Source organism: Numenius arquata, chromosome W (genome assembly GCF_964106895.1).
Source record: "Numenius arquata chromosome W, bNumArq3.hap1.1, whole genome shotgun sequence".
In the NCBI taxonomy this organism is placed as follows: Eukaryota; Metazoa; Chordata; class Aves; order Charadriiformes; family Scolopacidae; genus Numenius; species Numenius arquata.
In genome coordinates this window covers 8,060,098-8,080,022 of record NC_133615.1, presented here as the reverse complement: position 1 = coordinate 8,080,022, position 19,925 = coordinate 8,060,098, and positions in this window count along the sequence as shown.

The window sequence follows — 19,925 nt, the reverse complement described above, 5'->3', positions numbered from 1 at the left end:
AGGTGTTCAAGGCCAGGCTGGATGGGGCTTTGAGCAACCTGCTCTAGTGGGAGGTGTCCCTGCCCAGGGCAGGGATGTGTTGGAACTTGATGATCTCTAAGGTCCCTTCCAACTCTAACCATTCTATGATTCTATGAGATGACAGATGCTCTCCCTCCACCTCTCACTCCAAGGAGAAGAGGAGGAGAGATAAAGAGATTTACGAGTTTAGAAGAAACTTGGGGTTTGGGTTTTTTTCTTGTTGTACAGGGCATCCGAATAGTTGCATTCTATCAGAAAAGAACAGAATTTCTGCCAAACCCAGCTTTTGTCAAAAAGGACAGTGTTTCACCCTTACTAAACCTAACAGGTCTAACACAGTACAGGGATAAGAACAGAACTTACTTTCTTAATGAAGGCACATACTGAAGATCTTGTTCAAGTTACTACTGGATTTTGGGAGGGAGGAGTCAGACTCACAGTCCTGAAGGTTTCCTGTCCTTATGATTTTGCAACTGTGCTATTATTGTCCTGTTAAATGATGAGAGTTACCTTTCCTAATCATCTCTTTCTAAATCTAAAGTAGCTTAATTTGCCATAGCAAGAGTACTTTGTAATCCAGGAAGTAAGCTCACAGATGAAAATTTTGAAGCATCTTTTGAGTAGATTTGATCTACTGCACCTAATGCTGGAAATGCTTTCTTTGTCTTTCCAGGAAATGCCTCTCTGCTCCTACAGAAAAGTACTGCCAGAGGAAAAATGAGAAATGCTGCAAACTATCCTGTTAATTCTAGACACTGTAAGTTACAAAGAGCAATGACACAGTGCTGTTCAGCTACATAATACAGGGGAAAAATAAGACACAGAGAACACATTTCAGAATACATCCTGGATAGAATTTATGCAACAAAGGCTACAGCATTAGCTTAAAAGAATAAAAATAATTTTTTTTCCCCCACATAAAAACCCTTTTCATTAGAAACTTGTGAAATATTTTAATCAATCATCACCTCTGTTTACCTCCTGAAAGGTTTTAGCCAGATGGCAGTTCCAAGATTACTGAAGCAAACGTGCTCGATTTCAGTGATTTCCTGAAGCATGCGTTATGAAGTCATGAGAGACAGAGGACTTGATTCTTTCTTTCAGCTAAAACCCACAGAGCAGAGTTAGTTTACAGTTCATGAGTAGAATAGAATAGACTATTATTTCAGTTGGAAGGGACCTACAACAATCATATGGGCTGCATAGGGAAGAGTGTGGCCAGTAGGTCGAGGGAGGTCATTCTCCCCCTCTACTCTGCACTGGTGAGGCCACAACTGGAATACTGCATCCAGTTCTGGGCTCCCCAGTTCGAGAGAGACAGGGAACTACTGGAGAGAGTCCAACGTAGGGCAACTAAGATGATTGAGGGATTGGAGCACCTCCCTTATGAGGAAAGGCTCAAAGAGCTGGGACTCCTTAGCCTGGAGAAGAGAAGGCTGAGGGGAGACCTTATTAATGCTTATAAGTATCTAAAGGGTGGGTTGAAGGAGGAGGGAGCCAGACTCTTTTCAGTGGTTCCCAGTGACAGGACGAGGGGCAACGGGCACAAGCTGGAACATAGGAAGCTCCATTCAAATATGAGGAAGAACTTCTTTACGGTGAGGGTGCCAGAGCCCTGGAACAGGCTGCCCAGGGAGGTCGTGGAGTCCCCTTCTCTGGAGATTTTCAAGACCCGCCTGGATGCAGTTCCGAGTAAGGTTTTCTAGGCAATCCTGCTTTAGCAGGGGAGTTGGACTAGATGATCTCTAGAAGAGGTCCCTTCCAACTCTGACAATTCCATGATTCCGTGAATGTATAGTGGGTGGCAAGAAGAATTTGCAGTCTTCTCAAATCTATCGTACAGACTTCAGTGCTCTCAAAGGTCCTTGTTAAGAAAAATTATCATCTTACCCTCTGTCCTTCAAAGAAAAAGGTGGAAGAACTGTATTCAAAGATATTTTCTGACAGTGCCAAAATAAACATTCATTCTTGTTTCTTTCTTCAAGTCTTAACTTTTTACGCAAGGATGCTTCTGAATACAGAAGTTCTAAGCTAGAACAGCCAAAGCTGAGGTTTTTCATGAGGCATTTGAAGCTCTGGAAAAAGTAGTGGGACTCTTCCCTGAAAATTATTGAAAGAGGATGTGGAAAGTGAATACTATCTGTCCTGAAAAACCTCTCAAATGTATGTTGTTCTTTGTTTCATATGCTATCCCTTTAAGTTTGAATTTTAAATTAAGTTATGCTCTTTGAATGTCAATAGTCTGTTAATCAAAATAAGTAATAGTTTCTTTATATCTAGTACAAAACTGGGGAGGATTTCCACAGGAAGATTCTGTGATTTTAGAAAATACAGCAGGCTTGGGGGGCTTCCTGTCTTCTTACCCTTGTGTTGGATTAGCTGTACCAGTATCACTCCCAATAACTTCCATCTGTTTTTTTTGTTAAAATGCCAGTAATAGTTTCCTTACTCTTGCCATGCAACCTCTTCACATTCTTAGAACTAGAAAGCTTTTCTCCTAATGCTTAGTATGAATTATTTTTGTTGCAGTTAGGCATGACACTTCACGTGTTGTGTTTTTTTTTTTTTATTTTATTTCTAGCAATCGTTTACGTATCAAAGAATGTTACCGTGTCTTGCACTAATCTAATATTCTACAGACTGAACAGTGTGGTTTCTCTTCGGTGCTAACTTAGATTTGTCTTCTAAGCTGTCATAAACATATTGCTGTCTTTCTGTAGAGCTTATCTGTCTTCCTCTCATGTTGTTATAATTGCTCGTTCTCAGATGAATAAAAAGTTTGTGCTGCTTCTTACCGAATTTCTTTTGTTTCAAAAGGTTATTCCAATTAGTCAAGAAAACTGTAAATTTTGATTATTTTTTTTTTTAAAGCAGTTGTGGGCCTCTCTCCCAAACACTCGACACCAAAAGCTCATTATGATCTTTAGAGTAATAAAATACTTTCTGTTACATGAACAATTATTAATGCCAAATATTTTATACTACTGTTCTTAAGAAAGACAGTCCTCTGGAAAGCTGCACTTGTTCACCTATATTCCGTTCATCCATTTTTACCAAGAACAACTGATACTCTGAACACAGTTTTGCAATAGGGTATACTGCAATCTTGCAGTATTTCATTTGGACCATACATCCTCAGCTCGTTAGTGAAATTGTTATCAGAAGCTATATAGAAAGCCATGCTAAAGTCCGGGCATTACACTCGGTTCTCTTTAACCTACAAGACCTATTGATTTACCAAATAAAATTATTTTGCTTTGATTACACTTATTCTTAACAAATTTACTTTGGAATTCTACCTCTTTGTTATCATCTTAATCCTCATAGAGAAATTGTTCTTCTAGTATGTACTTGTTATATAATACTCCGGGCAGTCCTTTACCATCCCTTTCAAGGGACTGTTTTTCCCTTTTTGAATCTGCTGTAGGCACAAATTCTCAAGATAATTATTACCAATTCTGAGATTGGTTTAGCCAGGATTTCAGGGTGAATTCATCTGATCTCATTTTCATGAAAACACTCAATTTATGTGAAGGTGGTAAATAGGATCATATTAAATTAAAAAAAAAAGAGACTTTTCCATTTACACATTGTAACTTGCAGTCTCTTAAAACATTTGGCAGTAGTGTGTGAATTTTCCTCAGGATCTGTCATCACCAGGTTCTCAGCTTTTTCCAACAGACAAACATCAGTATGAGTGCAATATGGATACTCTAGTCTTCTTCTCCAGCTTCTGCCTTCAAGACCTTATTTACAGAATAATTACTCAGATGTGAAGTCTAATAATCCACATGAAGAAAATATGCATTCATTAAAGCCTCTCTTTCAAAAGACTTTTTCAGTAAAAAGTCTGGAATGTTGTGTCCAGGTTTGACGAACAACAATTTGGTACCCACTTAAATAATATTCCTGGAATCATGAGGATCACTTTGCTGTGGTTTAAAAAGGCCTAGCACTTGAATGTTCCTGATGTTTCTCTCCAGTATGCTACGAACCAACTATTAGCCATCAGTCTTCATTTGTTCACTAGTAGTTTTTTTCCGGCTTTCATGCATAGGGCACAATACTTCTGGCAAAACAACATTTAGGATGGGTGAAAGACTTTTTTTCCAACATCTGGGAACCTTTATATGCAAGGGATTTAAAGGAATATTTTGAGTGACCTTTTTGGAGTTGTTGTTGTTGTACAAGTGGAAAGCTAATACTTCCTTAAAATTCTTTAAAATATGTGAGTCCGAAGTTCCTGGTAACCTTAATAGTTGGGTTTTAACCATGTGGTTCACAACAAAGAATGTGACCACCAGTGGGACTTCGGTGCATCAGCTTTAAAAGGCAAGTGATCTTTGCTCTGAAGAGGATCGGAGAAAGTATCATCGTGACTGTTTAAATAAAATGTGAGCAGAATAGAATAGAATATTTCAGTTGGAAGGGACTGTTAGGTCCCTACAACGATCGTCTAGTCCAACTGCCTGACCACTTCAGGGCTGACCAAAAGTTAAAGCATATTATTAGGTTATTGTCCGAAAGCCTCTTAAACGCTGATGAGCATGGGGACTATCTCTCTAGGAAGCCTGGTCCAGTGTTTGACCACCCTCTCGGTAAAGAAATGCTTCCTAATGTCCTGTCTAAACCTCCCTGGCGCAGCTTTGAACCATTTCCATGCGTCCCGTCACTGGATATCAGGGAGGAGAGATCAGCACCTCCCTCTCCACTTCCCTTTCTCAGGAAGCTGTAGAGACCAATGAGGTTGCCCCTCAGCCTCCTTTTCTCTAAACTAGACAAACCCAGAGTCCTTAGCCACTCCTCATAGGACATGCCTTCCAGCCCTTTCACCGGCATTCAAGGACCTTAACATCCTTCTTAAATTGTGAGGCCCAGAACTGCACACAGTATTCAAGGTGAGGCTTCACCAATGCTAAATACAGTGGGATAGTCACCTCGACCAGCTGGTTATGCTGTGTTTGCCCTCTTGGCTGCCAGGGCACAGCGCTAACTCATATTGAGCCTGCTGTCAACCAGCATCTCCAGAGCCCTTTCTGCAGGGCTACTCTCCACACTCCTCTCCAAATTTATACTTGTGCCTAGCGTCACTCCATCCCAGGTGCAGAATCTGGCATTTGGTCTTGTTAAATTTCATCCCATTAATTGCTTGCCCAGTGCTCCAATCTATCTAGAGTCCTCTGCAAGGCGTCTTATCCCTTGAGAGAGTCAACAGCGCCTCCCAGTTTGGTATCATCAGCAAACTTGCTAATGGTGCACTCGACTCCTGCATCCAGATCATTGATAAAAACATTGAAGAGAACTGGGCCTAGGATTGAACCCTGAGGAACACTGCTGGTCACCAGCCAGATGTAGCCCCATTCACTACAACCCTTTGAACCCTGCCATTCAGCCAGTTCTTCACCTGGCGCACCATGTACCTGCTCATCTCACAGTTGGACAACTTGTCCATAAGGATGCTGTGAGGGACAGTACCAAATGCCTTGCTAAAATCCAGAGAAACTACATCCGCCACCTTCCCTTCATCCACTAGGCAGGTGACCTTATCATAGAAGGAGTAGTTAAACAGGACTTTCCCTTTGTGAATCCATGTTGATTGTGCCTGATGATTGCATTGTCCTTTAAATGCCTTTCAGTAGTACCCAGTATGATCTTCCCCATATTTTTTCCAGGAACTGAGGTTAGACTAACAGGTCTGTTGGTTCCTGGGCTTTCCCTCACACCTTTCTTGTAAAAAAGCTAACGTTGGCTAGCTTCCAGTCAGCAGGGACCTCTCCAGACTCCCAAGACCTGATCAAGAGGGGTCCTGCTGTAACATCTGCTAGCCCCTTCAGTACTCTGGGATGAATATGTGGGTGGGATAGAAGTAGAGGGAAATGATGGTGATTCAACAGAGCTACATTTTGTCTTTACAAGCAAAGTAATTCTTGTGGGCCTTGCCAATCAATGTTCTTTTTAACAACTGTATAGACACTACTGATAGTGCATGAACAGGAACATAAATTGCATTTGTTGCAGAATGATCAGATATATAACTTGATTAGGATATGTCTGAAAAGAGCAGGATCATTTCTACTGGCTACATAGAGGTCTTGTTCATGAATGATATGCAATGATTCAGTTCATCTTCTTTTCCTCCAATAGGCCTCTACACTGCATACTGTTAGTTTCTCTCCTTTCAACATTATCAACACAGATGGTGTTTCTGAAAGCACGGGAAGTATCCTCAGCAAACTTGACTGGAATGCAATTGAGGCTATGGTAGCAGATGTGGAAGACAAGCAAACAAAATTTCTCAGCTGCTGTGCACTTCCAAACAGTTGCTGGTGTTGGGTTGCATTTTTAAAAAAATAGTCATTATTCTACTTAAAATGGATGGAGGATTGCATTGGTTGTCTTAAGCAGCACAGACACTCACATTGCTTTCAGTCTTGCCTAGATGAAATTCAATTCCTTAATATGTAGTTTGCTTTCCATATGTCTTCAAGTCAACAAGAACTAAATATAGTTGGTAAACACAGACCAATGGTCTTCAACAATAACTTCTGGGTCAGCTACTTTGCCCCTCTCAAATATATAAAAAGTTTTATTCTATTTTAAGAGCACTGCACAACTGTTTTACCCTTGTATTTAATATTTAACATCATTATCAATGAAGTGATTTTTGTAACTTAACAATTGTGGTAATCCGATTTAATAAAAGTGAGTTCATTAGTTTCTGCTGTAAAGTGATTTACATATGGAGCACTGTTATTGCTATGTACCACTATGACTGTACATGTGCATGTGCACTACCCTAGTATTTTAAACACAGATTACTTGTACAATAGTTTAGAGAAACCTTAAACCAGTTTGAATGCTAGAAAGTGGTACAAGTAGTCAGGCAGCAATAAAGTAAATACAGACTTTTGTTAGGAAAATCAGACACCAGTATAAGATACTAAGGACAAGTGTCATGTCCACTCTCAGGAAAGAGTGACTCAGATTCGTAAATCCCCAGCGGCATTGTCGTGGTTTAGCCTCAGACGGCAATAAAGGACCACGTGGCAGCCACTTGCTCAGATCGGGCCCCCCCCGCCAGCGCGGCCGGGAGGGGAGAATCAGAGGAAAAAGGCAAAAAACTCGTGGGTTGAGACAAAGGCAATTTAACAGAACAGCAAGGGGAGCAAGAAACAACAACAATAATAACACCGACAGGGGAATACACAGCCACGAGTACGATACCACCGCTTGCCGACCGCACCCGGGACGCCCCCCGGCATGGCTCACATGGGATGGAATACCTGTGTCCCTGCTAGGTCCTGGGAAGAATTAACCCTATCCCCGCCAGACCCAGGACATCATCCACCCCTTATTCCATACCATTTCATGCCATGCCCAGATCTTACAGTTTCCAATTAAATACTATCAGTTTCCCCTGACATACATATATATATATACACATATGTGTATCTCCATACAGGCATAATGTCCTTAGTCTGTGGGCCATCACTCTAAAATGTCCGTTGAGTTCATTTAGTCCATGACTTCGGGCTCCATCTGTTGGAACAGTCCCTCAGGGCAGGCAAGATGGTGTGTGTGGGGCTGGACTGTCGCATGCTGTATTTCTGGGGCTTGTGGCTGATGTATCTGGTGCGGCTCATGTCCATGGTCCATGGGTTGAAGATGTTGATCTCAATTAAGTTGCTGGACGCCAGCTGCTGAGGTCAGTTCTGATCCCTTCGCTGCTGCACTTTACTCGGTTTTTCATCAGAGTCCATCTGTCATTAGTTTGGGTGATTCTTACTATAGTACAACCAATAGCAGTTATAGAAATGAGATGTACAGTGGCAGGGTCATTAAGCAATTAACATCATACAGTTTCATTCACTGGCTATTCTCACCCAAAATCAGGTCCCCATGTGGTACACATCGAACTTCCCCATCCTTCTGCATCACCCACCAAGTGCACCCAGGTCCTTGAGCAAAGGCAATCCCACGGACGGGTTTGCCTTTGCCTGAGGCAGGACTAACCCAGACTGTCTTCCCTAACGTATTCTTCATGTGCACTACGGGGACTTTATCTCCCTCCACAGTACGTGGAGGTTTTGATTGGGCAGGGCCAGCTCGGTTGGTAGACCCCCTGGTGTTAACTAGCCAGGTAGCCTTTGCCAAATGTGTATCCCAATGTTTTAAAGTCCCACCACCCATTGCTCTCAGTGCAGTTTTTAACAGTCCATTGTACCGTTCTATCTTCCCAGAGGCTGGTGCATGATAAGGGATGTGATAGACCCATTCAATGCCATGCTCTTTGGCCCAGGTGTCAATGAGGCTGTTTCGGAAATGAGTCCCGTTGTCCGACTCAATTCTCTCTGGGGTGCCATGTCGCCACAGGACTTGTTTTTCGAGGCCCAGGATGGTGTTCCGGGCGGTGGCGTGAGGCACAGGGTATGTTTCCAGCCATCCAGTGGTTGCTTCCACCATTGTGAGCACATGGCGCTTGCCTTGGTGGGTTTGTGGGAGTGTGATATAATCGATCTGCCAGGCCTCCCCATATTTGTATTTCAGCCATCGTCCTCCATACCAAAGAGGCTTTAATCGCTTGGCTTGCTTGATTGCAGCGCATGTCTCACATTCATGGATGACCTGTGCAATAGTGTCCATGGTCAAATCCACCCCTCGGTCACGAGCCCATCTATATGTAGCGTCTCTTCCTTGATGGCCTGAGGAGTCATGGGCCCATCGAGCTATGAATAATTCACCCTTATGTTGCCAGTCCAGATCCCCCTGTATCACTTCAATCTTAGCAGCCCGATCCACTTGCTGGTTGTTCTGATGTTCCTCAGTGGCCGGACCCTTGGGTACATGGGCATCTACGTGACGTACTTTCACAACCAGATTCTCTACCCGGGCAGCGATATCTTGCCACAATTCAGCAGCCCAGATGGGTTTGCCTCTGCGCTGCCAGTTGCTCTGCTTCCACTGCCATAACCACCCCCACAAGGCATTTGCCACCATCCATGAATCGGTGTAGAGATAAAGTACTGGCCATTTTCCCGCTCAGCAATGTCCAAAGCCAGCTGGATGGCTTTCACCTCTGCAAACTGACTCGATTCACCTTGTCCTTCAGTGGCTTCTGCAACTCGTCTTGTAGGACTCCACACGGCAGCCTTCCACTTTCTATGCTTTCCCACAATCCAGCAGGACCCATCAGTGAACAGGGCATATCTCTTCTCATTTTCTGGTAGTTCATTATACGGTGGAGTCTCTTCTGCACGCATCACCTCCTCCTCCGGTGACATTCCAAAATCCTTGCCTTCTGGCCAGTCCATAATCACCTCTAGAATTCCTGGGCGACTGGGGTTTCCCATTCGAGTTCGCTGCGTGATCAATGCAATCCACTTACTCCATGTAGCATCCGTTGCATGATGTGTAGAGGGGACCCTTTCTTTGAACATCCAGCTCAGCACCGGCAGCCGAGGTGCCAAGAGGAGCTGTGCTTCCGTACCAACCACTTCCGAAGCAGCTCGAACCCCTTCATATGCTGCCAATATCTCTTTTTCTGTCGGAGTATAGCGGGCTTCTGATCCTCTGTATCCCATACTCCAAAACCCTAGGGGTTGACCGTGAGTCTCCCCTGGTGCTTTCTGCCAGAGGCTCCAGGTAGGGCCGTTCTCCCCAGCTGCAGTGTAGAGCACGTTTTTAACATCTTGTCCTGCCCGGACTGGCCCCAGAGCTACTGCATGGACTATTTCCTGTTTAATTTGCTCAAAAGCTTGTCGCTGCTCAGGACCCCATTTAAAATTGTTCTTCTTCCGGGTTACTTGATACAGAGGGCTCACAATCAGACTGTAATCTGGGATATGCATCCTCCAAAAACCCACAATGCCCAGGAAAGCTTGTGCTTCCTTTTTACTAGTTGGTGGAGACATAGCTGCTATTTTATTGATCACGTCCATTGGGATCTGACGGCATCCATCTTGCCATTTTACTCCTAAAAACTGGATCTCCTGTGCAGGGCCCTTGACCTTACTTCGTCTTATGGCAAAACCAGCTTTCAGAAGGATTTGAATTATTTTATTCCCCTTCTCAAAAACTTCTTCTGCTGTGTTGCCCCATACGATGATGTCGTCAATGTATTGCAGATGTTCCGGAGCTTCACCCTGTTCCAGTGCAGTCTGGATCAGTCCATGGCAAATGGTGGGGCTGTGTTTCCACCCCTGGGGCAGTCGGTTCCAGGTGTACTGGACACCTCTCCAAGTGAAAGCGAACTGTGGCCTGCACTCTGCTGCTAGAGGGATTGAGAAAAATGCATTAGCGATATCAGTTGTGGCATACCACTTGGCTGCCTTGGACTCCAGTTCGTATTGAAGTTCTAACATGTCTGGCACGGCAGCACTCAGCGGTGGCGTGACTTCATTAAGGCCACGATAGTCCACAGTTAGCCTCCACTCTCCATTAGATTTCTGCACTGGCCATATGGGACTGTTAAAGGGCGAGCGAGTCTTGCTGATCACTCCTTGAATCTCTAGTTGACGAATCAGCTTATGGATGGGGATCAGAGAATCTCGGTTGGTTCGATACTGCCGCCGATGAACTGTTGTGGTAGCGATCAGCACCTGTTGTTCTTCGACCCTCAACAACCCCACAACAGAAGGGTCCTCTGAGAGACCAGGCAAGGTAAACAACTGTTTAACTTCTTCCGCCTCCAAGGCAGCTATGCCAAAAGCCCACCGGTACCCTTTCAGGTCCTTAAAATACCCTCTCCTGAGGTAGTCTATGCCAAGGATGCATTGAGCCTCTGGGCCAGTCACAATGGGATGCTTTTGCCACTCATTCCCAGTTAGGCTCACTTCAGCCTCCAGTACAGTCAGCTCTTGGGATCCCCCTGTCACTCCAGAAATACAAATGGGTTCTGTCCCTCTATAGCTTGATGGTATTAGGGTACACTGTGCACCTGTGTCCACTAAAGCTCTATACTCCTGTGGCTCTGATGTGCCAGGCCATCGAATCCACACTGTCCAATAAACCCGGTTGTCCCTTTCCCCCACCTGGCTGGAGGCAGGGCCCCCCTAATACTGGTCATAGTATCCGTCACTCACCTCGTGCAGAAATGCTCTGGAGGTTCCTTCAAGGGGATCAGAAGTAGGCTCAGGCCTTCTATTCTGTCTGGGGAACTGCACATTGGAAACTGGGGCAACACTTTTCCTGGGGAGATCTGCTTTTGTGGTTGTTCTTCCTTGCAATTCCTGTACCCGTGCCCGTAGGATTGAAGTAGGTTGTCCATCCCACTTCCTCATGTCCTCTCCGTGGTCACGCAAGCAGAACCACAGGGTGCTTCGTGGGGTGTACTCCCTGTATTCTCTATCTTGAGTGGAAAAACGTCTGCTCCTAACAGCTGAGATACTGGCTCGTACAGGTGGGGAGAAGGACATATTCTCTTCAAGTTGCTGGACCTTCCAGGACAGTTTCTCCACAGCTGAGACGAGGGGAGAAGACAGATTTTCTTCATATTGCCGAAGTCGGGCAGCCACCTCATCCACTGTTGGTCCCTCTTCGCCTTTCCATTCCATCACTGCCAATGAGTTGGCATATGATGATGGTGCGCTCCGTACAAACTTCCGCCACATGGACCTTGTGCATTGGATCTCATCAGGATCTGTGGGTAACTGTGCATTGCCCAGGTCATAATAAATCATCTCCCACAAGGCTAATTCTCTCAGGTACTGAATACCTCTCTCCATGGTGGTCCACTTGCTTGGATGACATACAACATCTTCACTGAAGGGGTACCTTTCCCTCACGCCTGACAGGAGTCGCCTCCAGAGGCTGAGGGCTTGTGTCCTTTTCCCAATTGCCTTGTCAATGCCCCCCTCTCTAGACAGAGATCCCAGCTGCCTGGCTTCCCTACTCTCCAATTCCAAGCTACCAGCTCCGTTGTCCCAGCACCAGAGCAGCCAGGTGACAATGTGCTCACCTGGAAGTCGGCTGAAATCTTTTTGCATATCCCACAGCTCGCTCAGGGACAGGGATCGAGTGATTATCTCTGGTTCTGCCTCTTCCTCTTGTTCTCGTGATGACCCTGGATCATCGTCATCCTTCGCTGAGCAAACTGATTTCTTGGTGTATTTCTTCTTCTGGATAGGGGCAACTGATACGGGCACAGGTTGGTTTTCTGGTTCAGTTGCAGTGCCTGCCACTGGGGCCGGAGCAGCCACCGCGCCTGCCGCAGGGGCCGGAGCAGCCACACTGCCTGTCGGCCTGGTTTCCATCTCTTCCTCCTGAGGATGCTGCGCAACATTGAGCAATGCTTGGTAGATACTGGCCAGGGCCCAGCACAATGCAGTGAGTTGTGCCTCTCTGGAATAGCCACAGCATTTTCCTTTCAAATATTCTATCACTTTATCAGGGTTCTGTAATTGTTCGGGGGTGAAATCCCAGACCATTGGAGGTGAAAAACTCTCTAGATACCTGCCCATGTTCTCCCACATGCCATGCCATCCATGACTCTCCAGCCTTGGGGCAGATCTCGGGGTGGTAGTCTTAAATAGTTGCTTAACCCTAAACAAAAACTGAAAAACATTCAGGAGACCGAGCAATAGGACCAAGCTGGTCTGCGTGTCCCAAGAGTATTAAAAATTCTCAAAAACTGGCATATCCAGCACGAAAGAGAAAAGGGAGGTGAAAGAGCTGGGAAAAGTATCCCCCCCTGCTTCCCCCATAGACTCAGTGTGTTTATTAATAAATTCCCCGAGATATGGGCAGGAAAGCAGTGCCGAATAAACGCCCCAACATAACCATCTGAACAGTGATGCTATCATATCATAAGCTGATATCACACAGGACAGCAAAATTATAATCCTGACCCCTCTCCCAGAAGTGATAAACATCATCACGGGGAGTACATAGAGCATGTAAGAGTTTACATAACACAGCCATGAAAACAAACGAAGCAACATTGTCCCCAGTAAATAATACAATAAATACCGATAACAAATTCCTTTTAGCACGCTCTGGTCAGATCTGTTTTTATCTCAACCCTCCGAGTTGCCCCACGTTGGGCGCCAAAAAGGACTGTCGTGGTTTAGCCTCAGACGGCAACAAAGGACCACGCGGCAGCCGCTCGCTCAGATGGGGCCCTCCCCCCCAGCGCGGCCGGGAGGGGAGAATCGGAGGAAAAAGGCAAAAACTCGTGGGTTGAGACAAAGGCAATTTAACAGAACAGCAAGGGGAGCAAGAAACAACAACAATAATAACACCGACAGAGGAATACACAGCCACGAGTACGATACCACCGCTTGCCGACCGCACCCGGGACGCCCCCCGACCGCTCCGCTCCCCTGGGGAATGACTTCCTGCCCCTCCCCTTCCCCGGCTAGCTCCTGTTACCCCCTGAGCATGGCTCACATGGGATGGAATACCTGTGTCCCTGCTAGGTCCTGGGGAGAATTAACCCTATCCCCGCCAGACCCAGGACAGGCACGGACTAATGTGAGGTAAATCTCAAGGTCCGTATACAAACATTTATTAGTTTCCCAAAATGATTAGTATAGGTCTTGATAAGTCCATGATAATTGGTTAGGTATATAACAAATTATGGCAAGCGGTGAGGTATGCATTGTGTTACTTAGCATGTTACTTAACAACAACTTATGGCAAGTGGTACTTAAGGTTGTTACTTAACAACTCTAAGAGAAACTGAGGGATAGAGGAAGGAAAAGACAGAGATAAAGAGATCACCAGTCCTGGTTCCAGCGTCTTTTTCAGGGAATCTTCCCAGGCATAATCATCATCTTCTTTCTTGGGAAAAATCTTCCCAGGCACCATCTTCTTCTTTGTTCTCACTTCTCTAGGGGCACTTATTTCCTCCTTTTATGTTTGCTGAATAGCATGGTCCACTTCCCTTGCTAAGGACAGCCTCATCTCAGGTTTCTCTCTTCTCTCAGGTGACATGTTGCATGATTTGGGTGGAGAGCCAAGTGCCATAGTCATATGTGTTTAGCATGATCTCTATAATCTTCATTAGCATATGCAGGGGTGTGTGCTTTCATATGCATTTTGTGGATAATGAAGGACAGATCACTTATTGGACACAATAGCCTTGAATAGAGAACTGACAGACTCATCACACAAGTGGCTTCACAAAAAAGTCCTCCCACTGCTTTTTTAAACACCTGTAAGTCTTATCAATTCTTTGGATGTCAGGCCTGCATTATTTGTTTCCTTGTGAGTGCTTGAGGCATTCCATTGAAGGCTTGGAGGGCCTTCTCCCCCTCATCAGGGAATTTACAGGCTGTCTCTTACAACAAGTACTTACTGAGGTAAAGAAAAATATCACTGGTTATCCATCTATACAATGTTGTCTTGTTAGAGCTCTTCTAGCAGCCCCCAGATGTTTGTTAAAAAAATTCCCATGTGTTCAGTGGTCATAAACCATTTGCAGTAGCCTGAACAATTGCAGCTGTGGTGACTCCTTCCCAACAGCAGCGGTTTTTATTTTTGCAGTGAGGAAATCTGAATTTTTCATGAAATTAAAAACTGTGTTAGTTCCAGTGGTTAATTACTGTTGCCCAATACTGTAATAGTTTAAAAAAAATTTTTTTTGTGTGCATATTTCAGAATGAAGCTGCATCTTGGCAAACATCAAGAAATATGCTTCAAAGAAAGCTTGTTACAGGATGACACACGTATCAAGATAGAATTGACAGTTTCTTTAGGCTCAGAGATCAAAACTGGCTGTGTATTTTTAGAAGTCCTCAGAGTCTATATCAGCTTGTCCCACAGGAATGGCCAGAGTGAAAAGGGCAAGTACCTTCAAAGAGCCAGTCCAAAGCATGAAATGGTTTTTCTCCAGAGTGGCAGCAAAGAAATAATCAGTAAGTACCTTCTGTTCTTGGTGGAAAAAGACCCTGAAAAATCTTATTTCAGCCAAGTATGAAAGTCTCCTTATGATCACAGCCAGCTGTGAGAAGGAAGAGAAAGCAGTCAGGGACAAGACAGTCACTCATAAACCACGGCCTAAAAGGCTTGTAAAAACTGTATCAGACTCAGACTTTGTTTCTGATGATAGTTACAGCACCACAGTCATTAAATGTTTATGCATATGCTGTGATGCAAAAACATATTAAAAGTAATAATTTAAAAACTCTCCAGACAAGATTGGAGATAACAAACATGATAGTTTGCCAGCAGTTGAGTTATACAAGTTACTAAGACAGTGTACCTGCTCCCCTAATGGGGCTTTATTTGTTTGTAAAGAATGCAGACCTTGATAGTAGATCTCTGAAGATCAAAAAGTTCAGATAAGTTTGGGGGGGGGAAGGAAATGCAGAAACAAGGCATAAGAATTCCATTTATAAAAAGGACTTCAAAGGACCTTTACAGTCTTTCATCACATATCTTATTCCTTAATACACACTTTACTGTTTGGGGCAGTGCAGCACTTGTTCCTTACTGAGGGGTTGCAGGAGTAAGACAGCTCATTTGTAAGAGACAACCTGTAATTTCTCCTAAACAAAGATTGAGGGAAGCATGAAACAAATGGTGAGAGACAAAGGAGGGGGAGGAGGCCCTCCAGCCTTCCTGAGGAATGTCTCAAACACTCAAAAGTATCAGGCCTTCTGCTCAAAGAACTGATAAGACTAACACCTGCTTATCTCTTGTGTGATCCATGGCACTTGGAGGAGGAGTCTTACAGAAACAGGACAGCCCTGCTTTTAGTCAGCAAAGACAGTAAAATAGTTCTTTGTTTCTTTGAGAGGCTACCATGTCTGATGACTGACCTTTGCCTCATTACCTGTGAAATGCATGTTAAAGTTGACACTCCTGTATATACTAATGAAGATTATCGAGGTCATGCTAAACATACATGACTATAGCTCTTGTCTCCCCACCCAAATCATACTACACATCACCTGGGGGGCAAGGGAGGAGAAACCTGAGACAAAACTGTCTCTAGCAGTGGGACAGGCCGTGCTAATACGGCAAACGTAAAAGGGGAAAATAAGTGCCCCTAAAAAAAAAAAAAAAAGATCCCTGAAGAAGATTTTTCCCTGAAGAGTTTTTTCCCTGGGGATACACAGAAGAGCACTCTTACTCTCCCTGTGTTGGCTGGACCAATGCTGGAACCAGGACTGGTTTATCTCTCTCCCTCTATCTCTTTCTCCTTCTCTATCCCTCTTTTCTCTTTTTTCTTTTAAAGTTGAAGTACTGCTTGCTATAATTTGCTATATACCTAACCAATTATCATGGACTTAGTTACGATCTATACTAACCATTTTGGGAATCTAATAAATGTTTCTGTATCTATACAGACCTTAAGATTTGTCTCGCCTTAGTTCGTGCTGCTGGGGATTTACGAATCTGAGTCATTCCCCCTCTTTTCTGAGTGGGATGTGACACTCGTCCACTTTCTTCAAGCAATGTACCTCCAGGTGCTAAAAGAAGAAAAAATGCAAATGAGCATTTGGAGGAATAAATTATTTAAGGATACATTTCTGCCTTTCCAGAAATCTCTGACAACTGGGCACAAGTTTAATCTAATCATCACAGAAGCTGATTTTGACAAACTGACTTCTAAAATAATTTTTTGTTAAAATTCTGAGTTTTCTGACCTGCTACTGAGCTGTCAGAACTGAGAATTTTATAAAATGTGTAACAGCTATTAGATTTTTAGAAAATACCACTATGTCCATTATTATTTTTTTCCAACCAGTACTTTTGGACAGCAAATAATTGATGAGGAGTGATCCAAATCACAGAGAACTCGGTATTACATGACTCTGACCTGCAGATTTGTATGTAGATGAAGTGGTACTGTTCAGAACTGCAGGGATGCATCAAACGGGAGATGTTCAAGGCTGACCTTGAATTTGAAAATCCATCTCCACATAGAACTCTTCATAATCAAAAAATTCTCATGAATTTGAAACAAATGGATTTTCTCAAGGAATTATTATACTCTGTTTGCCTGTGCTCACAGAGTACATTTAGTCTAAGCAGGAAGCACAAATCCATTGAATTTCTCCTCTACATGTATTTCTGGCTTACAGAAATTTAAGTGTGGTTCAGGTTCTGTACAAGCATAATTAGCATTATTTCTGCACAAGCATAAACCCTAACAAGAGAACTGAACAAATAAAAGAGATAAAAGGCTGTTGTCCAAAGAAAGCATAAGTCTTCAAGTCTGTGCTTGTGAAGTCAATAAGAAACAAACAGATGATTCCCTGTATGGTTTCTCAAAACTAAATTAACTGTAGTGACAGACTTGGGTTGTTTCCAACAAATTTTGTAGTCCTCTATAATTGGGAAGAGTATTGCAAATTTTTGGATTTTAAATATTTTAAATAAATGAAATATGAATGTGAAAATACTAAGAATTTATTTGTATATAATAATAACACTTTAATATTTAGTCAAGGAACCATGAAGTCTAAAAACTCACTACTTACATTAAGAACTCACCCATTACAACTCGGTACTTGAACGATAAGATGACAAATTCTCTGAGGGATATGGAAACGCTTGTATGATTATGGTGTGGCTCTTCAGTGAGTGGAAGCAAACTTGTGCCTTGGGCTCTCGCCATTTCTAGCGCATGAGACTTAATAGTGTAGGGCACATAACAAAAGTATTAGGTGTTTGTTCAAGTACAATTCCATGAATACCTGTCTGAGGCTCAGAGTTAAAATGTATTATCTTTACAGTAAGGATCAATTGAACTGATCCATTCATTACCCTGGAACATTATTAACACCTGCATTTAGGCAGAACATCCTGCTGTTTAACTAGCACCAGATGAGTCAGACTCCATTACAAATTTTTTTTTTTTTGTCATGAGCCACAATTACATTTAAGAACTATTTCAGTGCTACAAGGTATTTCATGTTAGAGTCGATGTTTAGCACAATCCAATTATTTCACAATAACAATATTCTCACTAGTGACACCACGACAGCAAAACAAAGGCTAAAGTTTGACTTAAATTTTAAATAGCTTTTTAATGGCCACACCTCACTAAAATACTTATGCTGAATATTGCCCATGCCTACCTTTATACATGTTAGTCGTTAATATAAGCAATAGAGAACTTAAAAACATACAAAAGGGCATTACTGACTCATTTAAAAAATACTTATTTGTAATTAAAGTTTTGTCAAAAACTATTGTGATCTTTTATAGCTGCAGATAATGAAAATACTCAAGAATTATTCTGAAATTTTACAGTACTGAAATGGAAGATTAAAAATAATAATTTAATTCTTATTTATTTAGATTGTGGAAGTGTCCATGTTTTCTTAAAGAGTACAATAAGATTAGTGTTAATTCTAAAAGCTTGACAATATCCCTTTGTTAAGTAAGCTACTGCAACAAGTTTCCATGTACAGAACTTGTACTCAAAGGGAGAAAGCAGTAAGAATAAAAAAATTCAACAATCTTTAGTTATGTATGTAAAAATCTATAGCCATACAGTGAAAAAAATACAAAGCTATGTCAACACAAAGGAGTAAAATTCTGTTACTGTATCAATTACTGCACTGCAGCACTTTTTTAAAAAAAAAACAACCAACCTTTTTTAATGTAAAGAAAACCCCTTATCTTGGTACGTGCTGTTGCCAATAATGTGGTACATGTTGGTAAACCCATGAATGCTACTCAGAGGCTAAGCACTGCACAGATAGCTGCAGCCTTGGGTTTTCTATTTCATATCTCTGAAAATCATCAGCCCATGTTATACACAGCTAACAAGAATTTGTTTCCCAAAAATGAACCTTTTTCTTTCACAGCAAGTAATCTGAATGGTTGCGATAGACAAAACAAAACTAGATATTACTCTGGGTAGTACAGAAGGGGAAAATTCAACTCTTAACTAGTGAGAATCTTATTCAATTTATTCAATAATCTATAATTAATCTTATAAGTCTATATTCTATATTATAGCCAACAGATCCCATCAAGGAGCATGTATGCTCTTTGGCATATACTATGACAACTTTAGACTTAGGTTTCTATTGTTTAATTGTAATTTCTTTCTGATAATTTTATTCTAATAAATACCAAACAAATTAAAATAAAGAAACCCCTCTGGCTATTGGGAAAGCCACACGACCAGGAAACAATTTGTTGATGAAAAAGGAAACGTTTGTATTGCCTATTAAAAATAAGATTCTTTAGTATAAATAGCATCAGAAATGGCTAACAGACTAGTGACAACTTCATTTTAGACTGCATCTGTATGATATTCTTCTTCTTATCATTTGGGAGTTTCCTTGTGAAGTATTTTCAACTCTTTCTACTAGTAGCATGTGACATGTCATATAACCCCTCTATTCTCAAAGTATGAAATTCCCACTATAAAAGCTGCTCTTGGCCCTGAGAAATACAGTATTTCATCATTTGCTACAAATATGTCCTGCTTCCAGAGCTGCAGGGGTGACTTCTGCTATTTCTACTTCTCCTTACTTTAACAATAACTATCTTAGCACAAGATGTGGCTTTTTGTACAGTGAAGAAAACACCATGAACAGTGAAAACAAAAAGGTGAGAAAATATTTCTGTTTAGAAAAATTCCAGTGGTGAAACAGCAAAAAGGCATTTTCCATGGGAACAATTACTAACTAGATTCTGAGGAGTTATTAATCAATTCAGTTTAATGTTTTTTCTGTACATGAGAATATTTTGGAATACTGTTACTATTCCTCAGAAATCAAATAACTCATTAGAATTCTGCAAGCTAGTTTTATAAAAACAACCTTCTACCATAAATTAAATTTGTAAAAGAAAATAAACATAAGAGAAAGATTTACTTATCAAGGAACACCTGTTTTAGATAAACACACTTGAAAACACAGCAGGGTTTAATACTCCCCTAAAAAGTTTAGTTGTTTTAGATTTTTTTTTCTGTTTGCAAATCTGCTGCTTTTCTT